This window comes from Pteropus vampyrus, unplaced genomic scaffold (genome assembly GCF_000151845.1).
Source record: "Pteropus vampyrus isolate Shadow unplaced genomic scaffold, Pvam_2.0 Scaffold1, whole genome shotgun sequence".
In the NCBI taxonomy this organism is placed as follows: Eukaryota; Metazoa; Chordata; class Mammalia; order Chiroptera; family Pteropodidae; genus Pteropus; species Pteropus vampyrus.
Window position 1 is genome coordinate 10,349,750 of NW_011888782.1, and position 21,212 is coordinate 10,370,961.

Sequence of the window (21,212 nt, forward strand, 5' to 3'; positions counted from 1 at the left end):
TATATGTATCCCCTAAAGGTCAATATTAAGAAAAATTGTGAGACTAGCGATAAAATTATGGCAGTTTGTGATTATTCTATACTGGAAGTTTCAAGATGATTTCTAGGAGTTAAAGAATCCCCTGAAAATTTATGTAGGGTTGTGTGCTAACGTGAATTTTTCTGGGAGGAAGGTCTATGGTTTTCATCAGGTTTTTCTAAGCCACCAACCATATGCAGCTATTAAGTACGTGATGTGGCTCGTTTGCAGTGAGATGTACTATAAGAGTACAAAACATACAAGGTTTTGAAGACTTAGCATGAAAAAGAGAATGTAAAATATCTCAATAATTTTCATATTGATACCTGTTGCAATGATATTTTAGATATTAAGTTAAATAAAATGTAACAGTAAAATAAATTTCATCTGTTGTTTTTCCTTTTTAATGTGGTCACTAAAAAATTTAAATTACATATGTGACTTGCAATTTGACTCGCATTATATTTTTAGTGGACAGGACTGGATTACAGTATAAGGGCAGGAAAGATAGTCTCAAAAGTTCATAACAGATTACAACTATAAATATATTTTAAAGCATATTTATAAAGTAAGAAAGTAGAGAAGAATTTGGAGAAAAAAATGAACTTTTATAAAATACTGATTTAGAGAGAAACAAGGATAAAAATATAAATTTCACTTTGTCCTCTTAATCACCAAGCCAGGAAAATAAACCAGTGTTAGAAACTTAAACCCTTTTACCTTTTCGATTTAAAACCATAGCTGCCATAGGTTTAAAAAGGATTTTAAAAAGTTCTTGGGAAAAGTAGGTAAATGAGTTAAGTATCTTTTGTGGTGGTTGTTGTTAATCTAATCTACTGGTACATATAAGAGTTTATTATGTTTGCCTTGGACCGGGTCCAGCTCCCACCTCTGTCTTCTGACCCCTCATATGGGCAACTAAAGTAGATGGTCTTTTTCAGAGCAACTTTTGACGCGCCTTCTTTTGCCTGGGGCTCCAGGAAGGCAGCTTTCTTCTTTGGGTCTTCTGATTCTGGAGGCATCAGAATCCCTCCTCAGCTTTACCTTTTAAATTGAAAGCTAATAGTTCTCAGGGTATAATTGCCCAAGTGCAAAGGAATGTTATTGTGACTTTTTTTTCCCTTTCATTGTTATTATCAAGTTTTCAACTCATCTAGAACATTCTATAGAAAGATATTTCTTGTTATAGGAGCTTGAATCTTTTGTGGCTGAACAGTATGTAGGTATAGACTCATGTACATTTTATAGTCCTGCATCTAATCTGTTATAGAAGAGATCAAAGCCTTTATCTCCGCCTCTTTTTCCTAATATCCTGCTACCTTTTACAATGCAAGCACCTCTGGGTGCTATTTAATGGGTCAGTCCCAGATTGGTACGGATATGCATGAAAATTCTTGCATTCTCATGCAAGAATTTGGTTATAAGTGCATTTTTCTCATGAGTACTGTATTCATGCCAACTTGTCTCCCATTTACCCCACTTCCTATTCCACCAAACACTTTCAGAAGTAGTCCTACTGGTGTCTAAGATTTCCATAAAATGACATCATTTATTTTGACGAGTGTTAAGTGGCCCATGATAAAGTTATTATCATGTTCTTCTCAACAAGTTGTCTTGTTCTAACAGACTCAGGTCCCAAGCAACCACAGTTCCTAATCATATTTTTTTGTATAGTTTTCTCTCTTTGCTTCCTGAGAACAGCACATCTGCCCTTTAAAATAGTAACTGCTACCCAAGCCAAGACAGGAGCTGTTAATGGCTCTGTTTTATTTTCAAATGTTCTTAGGGCTGCAACAACAACAATCATACAGTGCAGCTGGCCATGTGGAGCACATGGATTCAGCCTTCTTCCATTTTGCTGTACATTAGTATCATCTGCAGATCTTGTTAAAGTGTAGATTCTGATTTACTAGGTCTAGAGAGGGTCCTGAGAGTCTATGTTTATAACAAGCTCTCAGGTAGCACTCATGCTACTCATAATCCATACTTTGAATAGGAAAAGAGATTATCTCTAGGATATCTTCTATCTCCAGGATTCCATATTTCTATGTGACCAGAAAGCAACAGCTGACATAAGCAGGGGCAGATAGATACTCCTTAGGACCTTTGCTAGAATACTCCAGAAGTCATAGTACCAGTTATAGAAATTTATTCAAATAGGATTTAGAAATTAAATCTGAGAGTCTATAACCAAATCATTTTAGAATCTTATAGTGGATCAAAGTTACTATCTACTAGTTCTTTTAAGTGTATATTTAGCGACTTTATTTCTAAAATATCTCTACAAATGAGCCCCCTTCACACCCCAGCTGGGTCTCTGATAAAGCTGGGTGCAAAACACATTAAAGTGTATTCAGATATTTATCACATAAAGCAGCTAGCTATCTTGACTCCTTATGCAAATAAGGATTTTGCTAAATAAATATTTGCTACTCAGTTTATCTATTCTGTAAATACAAATGTTCCCATGTAAGTTTTGCTTAAAGTGGAACGTCTCTCTCTCATTCCATATCTGATGAGTATAAAAAATAATTTACATTCATAGCAAAGACAAAAATTCCAAGTATGTCTACTACCATTATTTGATGCTGATATTAAATCCTTAGTGTAGGTGATTTCTTAAAAAAGTAGACTAAGTAGAAATCAAAATGAAGCTTACATATGATCTTTTTTATGTATGATTTTTCTGCCTCTCTTCACAGGCAGATGGTTTTTCATCATATTAACTGAGTGCTACACACATACTAGGTACCAAATACTTTGTTTGCTAAGTACTGGCAATTCAGGGAGGGGAATGAGAGATGAGAAGATGAGTAATTCCAGCCTTTGGCTCAGCCAAGCTCATTTGAATTGGGGGAGTATTTACAACATAACATTCACATAATGAAGATATCTCTAAAACACAATAAGAGGCATTACTTGGATGAGAATGTTGACCTCTGAGTTGTAAAGAAATGCACTTTTATGTAGTCTGTATCTTTGACAGATTTTCTTCATTGATTAATGTCTATTCTAAAGATATGTTAGTGTATCACATGTTTAAAATAGAAATAAAAAACTGTTCAGATATGTATTAAACCATAAAACAGCAATTGCTCAGAAATGAAAATACCCATTGCCTACAATAAAAATGTGGAAAAAAGCTCTGCTAAATGTTGGAAATAGGTTTTAGGACTATTAAGCTCCCTCTCCCTTTCATCTCTTCTATAAAGGTCAAATTCTGCTTATCCTTCTAGAACGAATTCAAATTCTAATCCCTTCAGTAAAGGTTTCATAGGTCACTGCAACCGCCATCATCTTCCTCATCTTAATATCTTGAATATGTAATCTGCCCCAATAACTTTGCCAAAAACATAAATAATAATGAATAACTAAAATTATTGTTTATCTTTTCCTGTGTGTACATCTTGACTTCCGTTAGTTTTAAGTTTCTTTGGGGAAGTATAATTGGTTGTTTTTTTTGTTTTTGTTTTTTTTTTTTTATCTCCCATTGGAATAGCATGGTTTTTACATAGAGAAGAAACTTAATAACTATTTATTTGACAATATATTTGCCTAAAGGGAGCTGGTAACCAGCTATTCCATCTATTATTAACAGGAAGCAGAATCCCAAGCCAGAAATTATTATGCCTCGGTATGATCTCCTCACATTTCAAGAAAAAGCTGTCTAATCAATGTGATCTTCTCGAATGGTCGACAATGAGGATGTTCATAAATAAGTCAACACAACACGGAAATCAACAATTGCAAAAACTTGTATTTAAAATAAACTAGTAATTTTCCATTTTGTGAAAGAGATATTTTTTGATGAACTATTCAGTTCATCCAAGTAAATGCTAAAGGTCACCCCCTCATTCTCCTACATTTAATAGATGTATTTAGAAATTAAGAAATTTGAATTTTGTTTCTATTTCAACCTAAGACTTGACATAAAACTGTTGGCAAACCCTAAGGTCAAGGCTTTAACATTTTTATCAGTAGATGAAGGAACAGTCTAGGTTCTAATCAGACCTTATCTAATGGATTTAATATAGGATTTTGAAAAGAAAGACATAAACTAATAACAGAGGGACAAAGTTCTAAAAATGAGAAGAAATTGACTATTTTGGGAAAAATATCTGGTTAGAACCTCGTTTCTCAGTGGTTTAAAAAGTAATTCTTTTAAGAAAACTTAAAAAAACTCAAGCAAATACAGCTGAATTAATTGATCTCTATGTGGGGAAAACATATAAGCACAAAAATAAGAAGAAATAGCAAAGGAAGGACTGATAAATTTGATGCCTCTATATGAATGTTCCATAAATTTCTGCAACTATAAATGTCCAAACCAAACTCACCTTTTCCAGCCTCTATCCCAGTCCCTAAATCTCTTCCTCTTATTGTCTTTCTTAGTTCAGTGAATGAAACCAACGTACATCCATTGCCTAAGACACAAACCCGAGTGTCATCCCTGATGGCTTCTCTCTTGCTTCCTGAATTCCTGTGTTTTGTCAATTTTACTTTTCTAATACTTCTTGAAACCATCCCATCCTCTTCATTCCCACTGGAACTGCATTAGTGCTTTAGTCCAGCTCTCATTTTACACCTAGACTAATTAATAGCTGCTTACTTGGCCCACAGTGGCTAGTCTCACCGCCATCACATCTGTCATATCTTCGCCATACGACTCTTCCTAAAATACAAAACTGGATCAAACACCTTAGAAAGTCTTCCCTGATCTGACTCCTGAGTATCATTTCTTTTTTCTTGCCAGCCTAAATTCCTTACTTCATCCCCAACAATCTACTTACAAATTACGTATCATGCTTTTGTGTCTTTGCATATGCTACTTCCTCTGCTTGGCCCCCTCTATCCTAACTATTCTCTAAATCACCACTCTTCACCTTTCCAGACTCAACCGAGGTAAGACGAAATCTTAGCTTTTAGTTTTGATCAGTCTAAGATAGTGGTTTTGCAAAATTAAGCATGCATTAGACTCATCTGGAGGGCCTGTTAAATAATTTCCTGGGTTCTATCTTCAGAGTTTCTGATTTAGAAGGCCCAAGGCAGGGCCTGAGAATCTGTGTATTAACAAACTCCCCAATGATGTAGATGCTGCTGGTCCAGGGGCCACACTCTGAGAACCACTTGTCTAGAAAATTCTTCATCAAGGAAACTAGAGTTTGGTTGACTGTTCACTTTTTCATTCATTAAACAAATATTCATTATGTAAATATGTGGCAATTCCAGCTCTTAAACTAGACAGATATTCTGCTTGGTCTCTCTCCAGGGAGAAGGAGGCGGACCGCCCTGTATAATTGTGCAGGTTGGACAGTGTGTAAATGGTGCCCACTGGTGTCCTGCAACTCAGGTAGATGTGATAGTCCTGAAAGTCAGAGAAACAAAGTAATGTTTATACCACAGTGTAATAGAAATATGCACGATGTTCTTTAAGAGATTAGCAGAACCTCCAAACCCAGATGTGAACTGGGGGCATAAAATCAGGCAAGGCTTTCTAGAAGATCTGGAAAGCTGAAGAGGTTATCTGGGGAACAGTAAGCATACATGGGCGGGGGGGGGGGGGGGCAGGAAGAAGCAGCAGCATATGCAAAGACACAGAAGTATGATATATAATTTGTAAGTAGATTATTATGGATGAAGTAAAGAATTTCAAGGATTCAAATCATGTTGTCTATATAAAGGGCATTTGGTTACTTAAAAATTAAATTATGCAATATTACTCACATTCAAAGGATATGTAAAGCAATATTATAGATACTCACGCAGCCGCCATTTAGATTTGCTCTATTTGCTCCATCTCTCTTTAGAAGAAATGAAGCATAGCAAAACCCTAATAACCTATCTCCCTATCTCTTTCCTCTTCCCCTTTTCTTGCCAAGCTAGTCACTGGCATGTGTTTTTTCCATGCATATTTTTATACTTTTACTATGTAAGTGGATAGGCATTTACTTTTTAATGAGAGACTTTGTCTAGGACATTATAACAGAAATTACAATACTTGCCTCAGCAAGCTTTCTGAAAAGACACCTGGAATAGCATGCAGCCAATGCTAATCAAACCTGCCCCTCTCCAACATTTGGAGGGAGACAACAGGACTCACATTAGCTTTACAAAATGTAATCAGAGTTAAAGTCAGAAAATCCAGTTATGCTTATTCGACATCACTTGATTTTAAAAGCTAAAATGAAAAATTGTTTTTGCTCTGTAGCCAAGGGTACCAAACACATAGTACCAAGAAAGTTGTACTGACAAACTTGGTCACTTTTGCCCACTATGTGGATTACATACACAAGGGATGAGTGCATATGTGGGTGTATGACGCGCCATGGATGCAAGGAGTTCTAAAACAGCTGTGTAGGCATCGCTGGCTCCATCTTACCAGCACCATAGACGGGCTTAGATTTTGTATCTGCAAGATAGCAAAACATTACCTACTGTCTTCTGACTTAGCAAAAGGGATGTGGTGATGACTTGAGGACTAAATTCTTTCTCATTTAGGAGCTCATAATGAAAAGTCATAATTCTACTCCTTCAAAAATTAAAGAAAGAAAGAATGACAGAAAAAGAGGGAGAGGAAGGGAGTGGAAAAAAGGAAGGAAGGAAGGGGGAAAGGAGGAAGAAAGAAAGAAGAGGGAAGGAAGAAAGAAAAGAAGAAAGACTAGTTCCTTCTTAGTTATCTTTATAACTCCTTCTCTCATTCCTTTTAAAAGTCTTTAATTTAACTCCTTTATTGTTTTCCTTTTTCTTTTTTTAGGGATATCGAAGTTTGAAAATCATTGCTATTAGTACTATGGAGCCCTAGATAAGTTTTATGTTATTTGTGTTGTATGTAAGCATGCACATATTTATCTATGTATTAGTTATGTATTGTCAATAGACTGCTTCACAAAATTTCCAGCCAATTTTCTGCACAGAAAAAAACAACGTAACTTTCTTATTTATCCAGGTCCCCTTTCCTAGAGGTTTAGGTAAATGTCTTTCCTGGTTACCATTTATATATATGTATATGCATATGAATATACACATATGTATAATGTATTTATACACATACACACATACGCACGCATATGTGTATATATGTGGTATAGTTGTTGAAACATAGCTGCACAGCTAATTAATGGATACATTTTCCTTCATTAATTCATTCTTCACAAAGTTCTATCACATTCATCTCTTCTCTCCTGTCTCTGATGCCACCTCACTAATACAAAGCTCATCATCACATACTGGAGTCTTCAGATATACCTTTTATTGCTCCCTTTATTCATCATGCAGTTGGCTATAAGATCAGCTGATCATTCACTTCCATAATTGAAGAGTCTCTAATAGCTGCCTAATTGTGACCAGGTATGCTAGGTGTCTCCACAATATCCCTTTATAACCAAATCTCCCTTTACTTCTGGATGCAAAGTACACAATTACATTTTCCAGAATCTTTTGCAACTAGAACTTGGTAAAAGATTATAGGTAGAATTTGTTGGGTGGGAATCTGGTAAGGCCTTCTAAAGAGGAAAAACATAGCTGGTAATGGGTGCCTTTTACCCTCTTCTTCCCAACTTTCCTATGCCTAGAATTAAAAATGTGAGGGCTAGAACTCCAGTAGCCATCTTGAACCAAGAGGTAACCTTGAAGATAAAATCATATGCTAAGAATAGAAATGCAGAAAGATAGATGGCACTTGAGTCCCTGATGATCACAGAACCACCTCACCTAGTGCCCTGGAAAGAAAAATAAACTTTTGTATGTTTATCACTGTTATTTATTGTTTTCTGCTATGGACAGGCTCAAAATAGTAGGTTATCCTCTTCACAAATTTAGCTATTTCTCCAGTCCAGCAAATGTATTATACTGATTAGCTTCCATCCATTGCTTCTCTTCTTAAGGCCCAGACTTACAAATAGCGAGATCTGAGTTAAAGCCCAGCCCTGCCACTATGACAGTGATCTCTTTAGGCATTGTTCCTATTTTACCCTCAGTTCCCTTATCTGGAAACCAAGAAGAATAATAATTTTCACATTTGTTTGCTAATTTTCTTCCATCCTGTTTTTTTTTTTTTTTTTTTTCCAACTTAAGTTGTTATGAGCCCAATAGCACCAATAGGGAAAATAGCTGGGAGAAGGAAAAGGAGATAAAACTCAAATTAGGATATTTTCCCACTTATTAACAGCCCTTGCAAGCAGTTTAGTGGTTGAAAAGGTTCAGGATGCTGATTTTAAAAAATCAATGGAAAAACTATCAATAGATTGGGTTTCGATTATTGACATTTTATCCTGACTATTGTTCTTGTGAATAACAAAAAAAAATGTGACTACGCATGTTGCATTTTCGTAAGACCACTTGACCTATAATAAACAAATACATACATACATACATACATACATTTCAAGAACGTTGGTTCAGGAAAATCACTGGCCTCAAGTCACCGAAATGGAGAAGGCATGCAATTTCTGTCTTGATACTTTCAATTTAGATAGGTTGACTCTTAATGACTTGAAAAAACAGTTCCTTTCAAATGAACAGAGAATTGCAAAACAGCAAATTTTGCAAAAAAAAAAAAGCAAATCCTGCTCAAACTCTTACATTGTGTACTTTCATTTCCGCTCTTAGGAACATTAAACTGAATCTTGTTAAATTGAATTATTTTGATTAGGAAATTTGGATATACATGCAGGCAAAGCACGGAATGTGTGAATTAAAGAATATCCTGGTTATTGAAAATTTTTTTTTTTATGTAAGTTTTGCCATAGCTTCATTAGTGAACTAAACTTTTGTCAATGTGGATCCATGTTGTGAGTTAAGTAGGGCTAGCCCTTTGTTGGGAAATCACTCAAGTCGTAGACAGTTTGTCCTTTCTGAAGAAAAGTAACACAGCCTCAAAAACTGAAACATTTGAGTAGCTTTAAGTCCTTCCTGCTTCTGTTCTACAGGACTCGTTTGCTGTTTCTTAACAGTCGTTATTTCCTTTAAATAACATTTTCTTTGCTCTTCTCAGCTCCGGTTTCCTCATCAGGCTCTAAAAGGCAGAGTTGGCCATGGAGTCCCACTGCCCTGCCCAGGTCCTTAGCTGCGTTTCAAACAAAATAATTACCTTCCATGTTACTGCTTGACTGCTAAAAAGCACAAATAGAAAAATTTAAATAGGGTTGGTTGAAAGTATTTCAGGTGGAAGAAAGTGCTTTTTAGATGGTCAAAATGTCTTATTTCAAGGATACAGCTACATAGCCAATCATTTGAGAGTACTTGACACAGCTGAAAGCAAAAAAGATTGAGTCCATCAGGCGCTTATTTAACAGATGTCACTTAGGTCTGTCTTGTCACCTCAGTCACCAGAAGCTACACTCTGCTAAGATATAGAAGAAGGAATCTTGCATTTTATAGATCATAGAAAAGCATTTAAAAATTATGAAGAATTTCTGGAGCATTATCAATAGTACTGTCCAAATATTGTACCTGAACCAAGTATTGTACTTGACATTTCCACTCCTAGAACTCTCGTGTACTATCCTTTAGCAACATTACAGGCTAGAGGACCCCAAAAAGTATTCAGTAAATCTACTGTCTGGAATCTCTGATAATTTTTTTTTCTGGTTTTGCTGATTATTGAACAAAGAAACTATTGGAAGAGCACCATTATCTCCTATTTTCAGAAACTGCATGGTGACCTTAGACTCACTTAATAAACAGTACACATTGCTTTAAGGAGTTCATGAGTATTTTCGGTATTTAAGGAAGTTCATCAGTATTTTCACTCTTTAACAGCCTAGATTTTTTTGCTTTCTTTTCCTCTTTGTTTTTATTCTTTAATGAAGGTTAAATTTATATACGGTAAAAAGCACAGATGAATTTTGACAAATGCCACATAGCACACACTTCTATAAAAATATACTACATTTTCATCACCTCAGAAAATTCTCTTGTGCCTCTTTCCAGTCAATCCAGTATCCACTCTTTTGATTCCTAACACCATAGATTAGTTGTGCCTTTTCTAGAACTATATAAAAATGGATTAATACAGTGAGAACTCTTTAGTGTCCAATGCCTTCTGTTTTAAACATCTGTAAAAATCACCTCTTAATTTCTTTATCTATAAATTGAGGGGACTGCCCTGCAAGGATGATGTGCAAGTATTCTGAGGAATGGCAGGTTTCCTGGGAGGGGTGAGGGACCTCAGAAGTCACCTTGACTAGGGGTGGGCAAAGAGGACGTTGAAGAGCTGGGTTTATGGCATCCTTCTCACCTTCAAACAGAACAACTGTACTTTTCCATGTCTGACAAATTGGGACTCACTGAAAGATTTCTTTTGGGAAGAGGATTCTTTGTAAAAAAAAAAAAAAAAAAAAAGTTAGAGAACCACAGGTCTAGACAATCCTTACTTATCCCTTTCCCTTGAACATTCTATAAATTACGAATAGTGTCTTCTGATATGAGAGCTGTGACTGGTCCCCTGGAGAGAAGGCTGGGAGACAGAGGCAGCCAGACTGGGGGCCCCCAGGGAGGGCCTGGGCACTAAGCACTGTAATATTAGTAGTGGTTACAATCAGATAGCGTCACTCCAAACTGAGGCACCTAGACAATAGGCCAGAGGCCCTGGGCAAAGGGAGGCACAAAGACAGCATTCAAAAGGCCTGACTCCCACAGCCAGTGAGCATTTCTATAGACTCCACCAGGCTCTGGCCTAGCCAGAATGTCACCTTATAGCCAGAAAGCCATTTTTTCAAGGGTAGCTTTTAAACTGCTAAAAATAATAAACACAGAAAGGAAAGTGCTGACACAACCTTCACTGCAGAGACAAACTGAAACTGTTGTTACAATAATGTAAACAAACTGGGTTCTGAATTATAACCTAGTGTTCCAAACAGGCTGCTCGATATTGCCAAACATCTTGGAATGACGGGGAATTCAGAAGCCTTGTCAGTAAAGAAAGGGATCTTCAACACACAGGTGCTTATACGCTCTATCCGACTTGCTCTAACCAATGGGTGATCTCATTTTTAGGACTTTGTTAACACTGAAGGGAAAGAGAGTGGCGAGAGCAGTTGGATCTTCACCGAGCACAATTTTCCCACATAACAAATGAAAAAATGGGCTCCTTTCTCTCCATCTTATTTTTACTCTTCTTCTCCCAAGTGAATTCGTAGTATTTCTTTGCTCCATTATGATTCTTTTAACCCATTTACTGTTTTATATCTCCCTGAATATCTAACATTCAAAACTATGTTAAAGAACAACAGCAGCAATGCCACAAATTAGAAGATGATTCCCATAATGTTAAAAAGTGATGATTAATCATAGAGACCACAAGTTGGCCAACAGCGGAGTCAAATCTGACATCTGACCTTCTGATCCATTAAATCACGTGTGGAACTTGGCACCCACGCTGGACGGCCAATGGAAGGAAAACTGAAGATCTGGAAGAAAAAGAAACATAAGAAGATCAATGTGTGTGTGTTTTTTAAAGTTCCCCACCATTTGCTTAATCCGCTCTTTTTTCTATGTTTAAATAGGGTCTGGTTTCAGAGCTGTCTCTGATTTTGAATACATGCAAATAGACTTAGATAAGATCTCATTCCAAAGGGGAAACGATTTCAGAGAAAGAGACTTTAGCACAAGGATTGTAGTAACACATTACAGGCATGGGACCGCACTCGTGGATCCCTTATTCTAAGCCCTACTTTTCTGTGGATACGACTCAGGAGTTTTGGATTCTTGGTCTGGGAAAATGACTGAAAGGCAAATGGGAATCTTAATTTAGAAAATTTGTGCTAAAAAGGATTCAGTTGGGTCTCAGAAGACATTTTTGAGATCGGTCTTAACAAACAGAAGCTTTGGCCGTGCCCTCTGGTGAAATGAAGGGTATGCATGCATCCAAGCAGGAAGCTATGGCGCTGTCTAGACTGTATTTAGTGCGATCATGTTGGGGACACTTCGTACACAGGTATTAAAGAGACTGCCAAACAGATCGAGGCACTTGCTTGTGCAGCAGATAATGTCTCCAAGTGTCTGCATAAGCAAGAAGCTGCTTTTCAACTAACTGTGGTTTCCAATTATTATTGTTGTTATTGTGCAGAACTTAGAAATCATAGAAGAACAGAGGTTAGTAGAATAAATATCTGGGTTCCCGTTACCCAGGATGAACCACTGAAAGCACTTTTTCACATGTTCTTTTTTTTTTTAATTAAAAAGAAAATGGAGCATAAGTATAGTCTCCTTGACAACCCCACTCCAAGGCCAGACCATAAATTTGTATCTTTCTTGGCCACTTTTTTTTCACATTTACATACAATATGTGTATCGAGGACAATGAACAGTTTGTGTGTTTTTATGATATGTATTATGTTGTGTATCTATCTTTCTGCATTTATGACTCAACATTGGGTATGTGCAAGCTACCCCTGTGAGTCTCTAACAGCTCATTCCCTTTAACTGCACACTGAATAAATATATGCTCAGTCATTATCTTTTCACCCAACACCTAACTAACCGTTTATGGCACCATAAAAGCACTTGTTATATCATTAAAGTGATTGTTGGTTATGTGTGGGTGTGCATATGTTTGCGTGTAGGTGTGAATTTTCTTTGCCTCTTGACTCTGAGCTACTCAAGATGTTGCCTTGTCTTGTTTTAACAATGACTCTTCTGCATGGTGACTCCAAGCAGAGTCAACACTCAGTGTGCTGAAAGGCAAAACCTATTTGTTAAAAATCGACCTGCTTATTATTAATTTTTCTCCCTTTCGAAACAACATTAAGGAAGACTTTGGCACTGTATTTATCTATTTTCTTCCAAGTCTCTCTTCACTGCACTTGTCATAAATCTTCAAATCCCAAGTTATCAATATCATCTCGCTGTTTGCTAGACAATCATAAACTCTTATAGCATGAGACTGAAGACCAAGACATACTCTAAAGACACATACTCTAAAAGCATTCTCAAAGACTGAATTGATAAGACCAAGAAGAAGCTGTGTTTGCAATTGTTGTGGCTTTATGGTGAATAGGAGTAAATATACACCACTACTCCTAACACTAATATTTGAAAATAAACAGTGCCTTTTGTATAAAAACTATATTGGACCTCGATGTATTTTTTTAGGGTATAATTCTGATTTAGACTTTGAAGAATATATGCGAACCTGACTCAGTATAAACAACCTAAATTCTCATATAACGATTAATAATAATAAGCATTTTTATACTTAACATTTACTCAGTACATATTGTGGGCTGGGTTATACTAATTCACTTTATTGCTTAATTTAATCCTCACAATGATCATATGAGGTAGGCATTATTAATAATCCCAATTTTCAGATTAGGAAAGGAGAGGCAGAGAAAGGTTTAAAATTTTGCTCAAAGTCAAACAGTGAAGAGGCTAGCCAGGAATCTCACCCAGGCCATAAGATGTCACTGGCCTTGTTCTGAATTACTGAGAACAGGCTTAGGTTCTAAAGATGAAACTGCAGAGAAAGAAATTGAAAACAGCATCAGTGGCTTCCAAATTTTGCTATAATACAAACAGACAGCATCTCTTTCATTGTGTGCCTCAAACCAAGAACAAACCAAATTAGAGGATTCCAAGGAGACAAATTCAAAGTGATTTCTTAGTGATGAAGGAAATTTAAAGCAGCAAGGTCAAGCCCCAGAGCCTTCCAACTTAAACATACCCATTTTTAATTCTTCTCTTTAGAAAACAGAGAGCTGTGAATTTGATCGTAGCTCAAAGGAGGCTGCTCAGTTTGTTTATACAAGATTCAAAGCAAAAATGGGAATCATTCCTCGGGACAACTGTAGCTCAGAATGTACATTCTTTACACATTTTTAATTGGGGCACAAATATATTAACAGTGTGGTTATTCTGTACTTTCAAAAGAATCTGTTTCGTAACTGATTCATATTTATATTTGGAATATATTTATTTTGGGGCATGAAACAGTTCATTTTGTTAAGCCATCTGACCTGAGGTGAGGTTGGCACAATTTCCCAGGACAGCTCCCAATTAATGCAAATTGAAGGTTAAAGGATAAATAAAGTCCTTTTAACTTGGTTTACTAATATGTTATTTATAAATGGCTCTTTACTTAGTCTATTTTTTCCGCTGGTCAGTAACTATATACAAAGGAACTGTACTGGACAAATTAGCAGTTACACAATGTGTATTTTATTGCAAAGTTTTCATTTTAAAAATATTAATACTATGGCAAAAAATTAAAGTCATCTATCTATCTATCTATCTATCTATCTATCTATCTATCTATCTATCTATCTATCTATCTATCATCTATCTATCTATCATCCATCTATCAATTATCTATCTATCTATCTATCATCTACCTACCTAACTTTATTGTCTCAAGTCTCTTTTCAAATCTTATGGAACCTGATTACATTGCATTAATAGTGTACATTCTTCACCTCTCCCTGTGCCCACCATTTTGTTATGTAACTTTGCTGTTACTCTCACTATTTGAGTCTATTTTCTTGCCGCTTCGATTCAAACTTTGGCCATGTGACTTGCTTTGGCCAATGGAATGTTAGCAGGTATGTTGCCTGTAGAAGTTTGAAAAAGTTCTTGCTATGTTTCTGTATTTTCTCTTGCTCCTCTGTGATGGCATGAGAACATGCCTGGACTAGCCTGTTCTGATTAAGAAACACGAAGTGAAGTTGACTCATGTTAGTTGTCTCTGCCAAGGCCATCCTAGATCAGCCTTGACTAGCCAAGATCCATACATAGGAGAGAGCCCAGGCAAGATGAGGAGAGCCACCTAGCTGACATATAACTGAGCACAGGTATATGAGTAGACCCAGGTGAAAGTGGAAGAACCACCCAGACAAACCTTAGACTTATGAACTTATAAATGCCAATTGTTTCAAATCACTGAGTTTTGAGGTAATCTGTTACTACCCCAGGTAACCCCATGTAATGCTACTGTGCTCTAGGTAACTGATAAAGGACCTATACCTGGTTCACTCAAAAAAGAGATGCCCACATAGAAGAAAGTTTAAAATTAGGTAATAAAGTTCAGCAAATACCCGCCAAATGCCAGCTGTATCAGTCACGGTTCAATCAGGGATATATAAATTGGTCTACATATTGAAACAGAAGGACTAATGCAAGGAATTGATTACCTAGGTAAAGGAAAAGATGTGAAGGCAAACAGGGACAAATGAGGCATCCAGGAACTCAGTAATTGCAGGAAATCCCTGAGCTATAGGGACAAAGAATAGAAGTGTTGATTCGGGAGCCCTGGGGCCAGGGTCACCCAGCAGAAGCGGAAAGCTCTAAGGGCCTCTGTAGTAGGAGCTGAAGCTCTAGAGGAGACACAGCTACCATCACAGATAGGGTCTGAGGCAGAGACAGTGAGAAAGAAATACCCTGATTTCTTCCTTCCTTCAGTCTCTCATTCTCCCTCCAGAGATTTCCAATTGTTGAAACCAGTTGGAGGTCAATTGACTCAGGAACCTGGACAGCACAACCCTCAGGTGGCAGACTCTAAGTAATAAAAGGGGAAGGCAAGGAAAGGATCTGAGGGCCAACAGGCAAATACATTACAATGATGTGCAAGACGCTATACAAGGTGTTACTTAGTACTGAGAGCTGTGTCCACAAAAATAACCAAGAATTAGAACAGACACTAGACTTGAGGTTAGAAAGGGCCCAAATAGGTGGGAGTAAGGGAAAGGATGTTCAGGTAGCAACAATTGTAGAAGCAAAATGAAGGAAATATTGGGGAAATAGCAATATTCTGGTTTGGCTTAGAAGGCTGTGTGTTTGAGAGGAGGAAGCAGGGGTAGAGAGGAAGCAATGAGGCTACAAAGGTGAGAGTTTGAAGGAGTGTGGATTCCAGTCCAAGCAGATTAGACTTCTGTTGTGAAGACAACAGAAAATGAAATGGTTCTGAGCAAGAGTAATCTGATCCAAATTGTATGTTAGAAGTTGTACTCTGATAGAAATTCGAGGGATAGGTTGAGGGAGACAACTAGACTAGGGGCTTTTAATAAAGTGTAAAACTCAGAATTTATAACTCTTCCAAACAAACTGGCAGGAGTTTGTGTAAGCATTCAGTTTTCTGAGAGATGGTGCATAGCTTTCACATGATTTTCAGTGGAGCCCACAACCCTTGACCCCATCAAAAATTGTAAGCACCAGAAGCAGGGAAGTGATCTAGAAAGCTCCTATAATTCTTTTAATGAGGACCAAACATGTTAAGAGTGACATTTGGAAAGGAGTAAATAGACATAGACATTTATGAGGCACTATCTAAACAAATAATCTAGATGAATGTGAACAGAAATAAAATAAGAGCAAGATATATTAAAAGATTTAGCTTTGGGCTATATCCACCTACTCTTTCTTTCTCCCCTCTATAAAAGGGAGGAATAGACTCATGTTTCCAATATACCATAAAGATTTACTAGTCTGAAAAGTTCCAAGATAAACACATGACATATATATCACCACTGTCCCTCTCCCACATCATCATAGATATTACTAATCAAACACAATTTTTCCTTGCTGCTGAGTCCAAACACAAACTTCAAATCCTTCTCAAACAACGTCCTAGGCAGCCACTGCCTTTTTCTAATTTTATTTATTGTTTTGAACGTTCTTTAGTTTCATAAAGATGAACTATCAATGAATTAATATATTTGGTGGAATGTATTACATGCTAATATGATCTATATGTATGCATTTATATGCATATTCCCCACATACAAAAAACTTATATACAATTGGGTCAAGTTCTTACCCAAGTTTATGCATCCACTTAATGTTAACTCAAGCAATTAACACACTTTTGAATTAAACTGAATTAAGGGGAAAACCACTACACACTTGAAAACTTATTCGATTACTGAATTATTATAGTAATAACTTTTAAAATCAGCACATGTTATCACAATCAACTCCTAGTGACTCCATTGTTTGGTAAATTCTTAACTCCAATCACAGGCAAGTAGGTATATAGTATTACCATGAGCCATCCTCCTGTCAAAGTATGGTGACCTTTAGGGTTGGTATTTGAATGCCACTATGTTGGTTTTCTAACCCTGAGGTGTTTTCCTTTGGACATCTGAAAAGAGGTGTCATTATCAGAGCTGTTTTCTATACAGAACCAGAATAAAGACAGATTCAGATAAGCCATTTTTTTTTTCTATTTAGAGTTTTCATCAGCAAGAAGATAATTACTGTCCATATCAATGTGAAGACTTTCTCTGCTCACCTCAACCTCAAATCCCAAAGTTTGATCTGTTCAATTCCAAACAAATAACTTATGGAAAATTGTCTATATTTAAAAAATATTCCCAGAAAAATGAAAAAGAAAAAAACAAACCCTATATCTCTAATGTAAAAAATTCCCAGCAATAATTATTTGACTAAGATGCATAATAAAAAGTATGTTTTAATCTATAATACATGTATATATGTAGAGATGGGTGTGTATGTCTAAAACAAAAGTTCCATGAAATAGTATTCTTATTTATGTAATGCACTTTGATATTTTCTATGCCATTCAACTCTATCTGATTCTTCTCTATTTTAAATACTATTTCATTAAAGAAAAGTCAGAAATGACCTGCTAAATTGATTTCATTACCCACTAATAGGGCCCAACCCACAGTCTGAAAAACACTACTGTGACAAAATGACTAAAGTACTCTGACTTTATTCACCAATGTAAACATATCCACAAAAGACCAATCCAGAGCAACTTAGCAGGGGAAAAAAATCTCTTGGCTCTTTCCCTAGTATCCTGGACGAAGCCAAGGTTTGCTGAGCCAACTTTTGTATTTGGTGGTTGACAATGACTGAAAACTGAAAGGCAGAGATCAAATCCTCACTCTCCTTCTCAACACATCTCTTCCGCTGGGTAATTTATACCGTGCAAGAATCAAGCTATTCAACTTTGCTGTCATTTACTGTTCTTTTTCCAACTGCAATGGAAATATAGGATCAGTTTACTATCTTCTCTCTTTGGTAGAATTAGATTATTCTCCCTCCTGCTCCTTCAAACAAAGATGGCATTCATCGCTCCGTAGAACCACCCCTGGAGGATCTTCAAACAAAGCATGGCAGGGAAACTGCTACCCGTGAAGGAGCAAGCAATAGCACAATCTGGGCGTTGAGGTTGTCAGTCTAGATTATACACCAGAACTAACTTAGTAATAATTCTTTTGACCAAATGAACGCAGTTGGAATTGGAGCAACATAAGGAACAGTAAAAACAAACAAACGAACGAGTAAACAATGAAAGGCTCTATATCTCCAAATTCAGTGGTATCTACCGAAATAAAGCTATTTATTAAAAAATAAAAATTCATTTTCTTTTTCTAAAAGGAAAAAATAAACAGGCACTACAGAATCATCGTATTAGAGATCTCTTGGAGGCTTTTTTTTTGTCAGTACTCTGGTACTGGAATATTCTTTCTTACATGTGACCACTTTGACATTCATCTGCTCACTGTGCACCCTCCCCATCACCACCTCCCCACTACTAAAACATTAGTGAGTGCATCAAAGCCTGAAGTTTTCCATGTTCTTTTATTCAGTATTTCTACTTCTCAGAATTTATCTTAAATAAATGATTATGGCTATATACAATGCTTTAGTGACAAAATGTTTGTGTCATGTTTTCTATAATGGCAAAATGCTAAAGGATATACAGTTATTTGAGTGACTGAGTTATTGGTGATTTAAATTTTATTCTGTATATTCACCTATAGTTTCCAAATTTTCTAAAATAAATACAAGAGAAAGAGATTGAAAATAACACATCTGTGCTTGATCCTGAGACGCTACTTAACCTCCAGGTAGATGATTTTCAACAGGTGAAAGGATGTACATGCATGATCATGCCCCAAGACACACTTTTAGGAAGCTCTAGAGCCCACCTCAGGTTCCTCAATGGTAAAATGGGGCAATAATAACACCTAATTCATAGAGTTGTGATGCAAAGTAAGTTACAGTAAGCAATACACTTTATATCATGACCCAATACACACAAAATCTGAAACACACATTTTACTAAATAATATTCTTACTTTGCACAATGTCCTCTGATATTTTCTATTCTACTCTGTTTGAGCCTTCACATACTATTCTATTAAAAATGGAACTCACTAAGATAAATTTCATGGATCATTAATGTGTTGCAACTAAGTTTGAAAAACGTGTTTTAACACAAGGTTCCTGGAAAATATTAAGCACTCAATAAAAGGTTATTGAATGAATAACAGTATACATTTTGCATATTAACCTAATCTCTATCTCCTTATTTGTATCTATTCTTGTTTTCCTTTGCTTTCTTGCTTTTTTCTTAATGTTAGCTTATTATTATGCATGTATCTTTGTAAGTTGTCATAATCTTTCCCAGAACAAGTCCTTAAAAAACTCTTTCAAAGTCACACAGTAAATTGGTCAGGGCAGAGCCAGGAGGAAAAAAGGTTCTTCCAAGAAACAAGAAGCTCAGCACCTATAAAAGACACTTCCTGTCCCCCCACTGTAACAATGTCTGTAGCGCCAGCACACATGAGAGCAGATGGCAACTGTGACTAAGTGATGGGAGCTCACCTCTAACCTTACAGGGAACCATCTATACTCTTGCTTTCCATGAAGTTCTCTTGCATATCCGACAGCTGGGAGAGAGAAAGCCAGCTCATTCTGAGAAACACAAAGACACTTGTTGAAATAGAAACAAAGAGTCCTGCAACTGACAATGAGGAATGGTGTGAGCATCTATGTGCATCGCTCTGATAAAGGAATTCATGGTCTTGAGTTCCCTTTATCTCTCTTTTCAGGGTGTAAAGTCTTTCTCAGGTCATTGAAATTGTGTGTCTACAGAAGAGCTAGCAAACACGTGGGAAGGAACCAGTCCAGGCACGTGAGAATAAACCTTATCTTTCTAACAGGAACAAATTTCACTTCAATAAAACTCTTATTTTCAACATTCTCTCTGGTCCTATGAAACAAAACTTTCTTTACAAAGGGTCTTGGGGGCACTTTTGGGCAAGTTGCCATCCTGGCTTGTCTTCCACACCCAAAGAAAGAAAAATACATTTTGGACCAAGCACCATAGTCCAATTTGGTAAAATTGTCTTTGTGAGGCAAGACAAGGTTGTGGGCTAAAGAGGGATGGTTGCTCCTTTAGCAAAAAAGGGTTATGAATAATGAGTAATTTAACAGGGCTGAAATGAATCATTTCTTCTCTGGGAAATGGATCCTAAGCTTTACTTCTGCTTTATCTCCAAGAGAGCATGAATGCTCCCAAAGAAATCTCCAAAAATGCAAACTAAAATTTATATGCACAGATGCCTACAGAAGTTATTTCCTTTAGTCTGAAATCAGAAGCAATCCATAAGTTCCAAACTGGGAGGAATGCTTATAAAAAGTAATTGTTTAGCCATTTAAAACTAATACAAATTCACAGTGTGAGAAATCACCATAATAAAATGTTAAATGTAAAAAGCAGGATGAAAAACTACACATGTAAAATATGAATTCAACCATGTTTTTAAAGCATATATATATATAGCATATGCATAGAAAAAGATTTGGAAGAAACATTCCAAAATGTTAAGAGGAGCTACAAATACTGGCTAGTGAAATCAAGAGTGAATATTAAATGTACCCCCCCCCACCCCAATTTCTACTATGGGCATTGATTACTTTTACAACTAGATAAATAAAAGCTATTGTAAAACATGTAATGACACATTTCTTTATAAATTCTAGTTTGTTCATTAGTTGATTCATAAATATCTGGAAATTGTTCATTTTCTCTTTAATGACAACTTCGGGAATTAAATTTCTAATTTAACACGAAGATCAGGAACACTGGATACATCAGTGAGTCTTATGCAAAGTAAAAGTGAAAGTGAGTTCTTACCCTCTGGACATATTTACATGAAGTCCAACTTAAAAAAAAAAAACATTTTCTTATAAATATATATTTTCACTTGTGTGGACCAATTTAAAACTGTATTTTAAAGGTTTAGACGGCTTAACTGAAAGTCTACACAGTTAATGTAAATGTCACACACACTCATGAATTCCTTCTACAGAATCCCCTAGTCCTATAGCAACCCATGTCACCCAGCTGGCTATAGCCCAAAGTGAGCAATACAGTAATCTCTATAGCTGTTTGAAAAGGAAGTGAAGGCACTACAAAGAGATGAGAATTCCATATTCAAGCTCGG

The 21,212-nt window shown here is 36.4% G+C and overlaps 1 protein-coding gene across 11 annotated transcripts in view; it reads right to left on the reverse strand.

The window, feature by feature from the left end:
• The window catches only part of THRB (thyroid hormone receptor beta), a 337,875-nt gene that overhangs the window by 178,695 nt on the left and 137,968 nt on the right, over nt 1-21,212 (reverse strand). For all 11 annotated transcript variants that reach the window (XM_011357914.2, XM_023532096.1, XM_011357651.2 and 8 more), the window contains exon 2: nt 11,355-11,426. The gene's annotated coding sequence lies outside the window, so the exon portion shown is untranslated. The remainder of the gene's footprint in view (nt 1-11,354; nt 11,427-21,212) is intronic.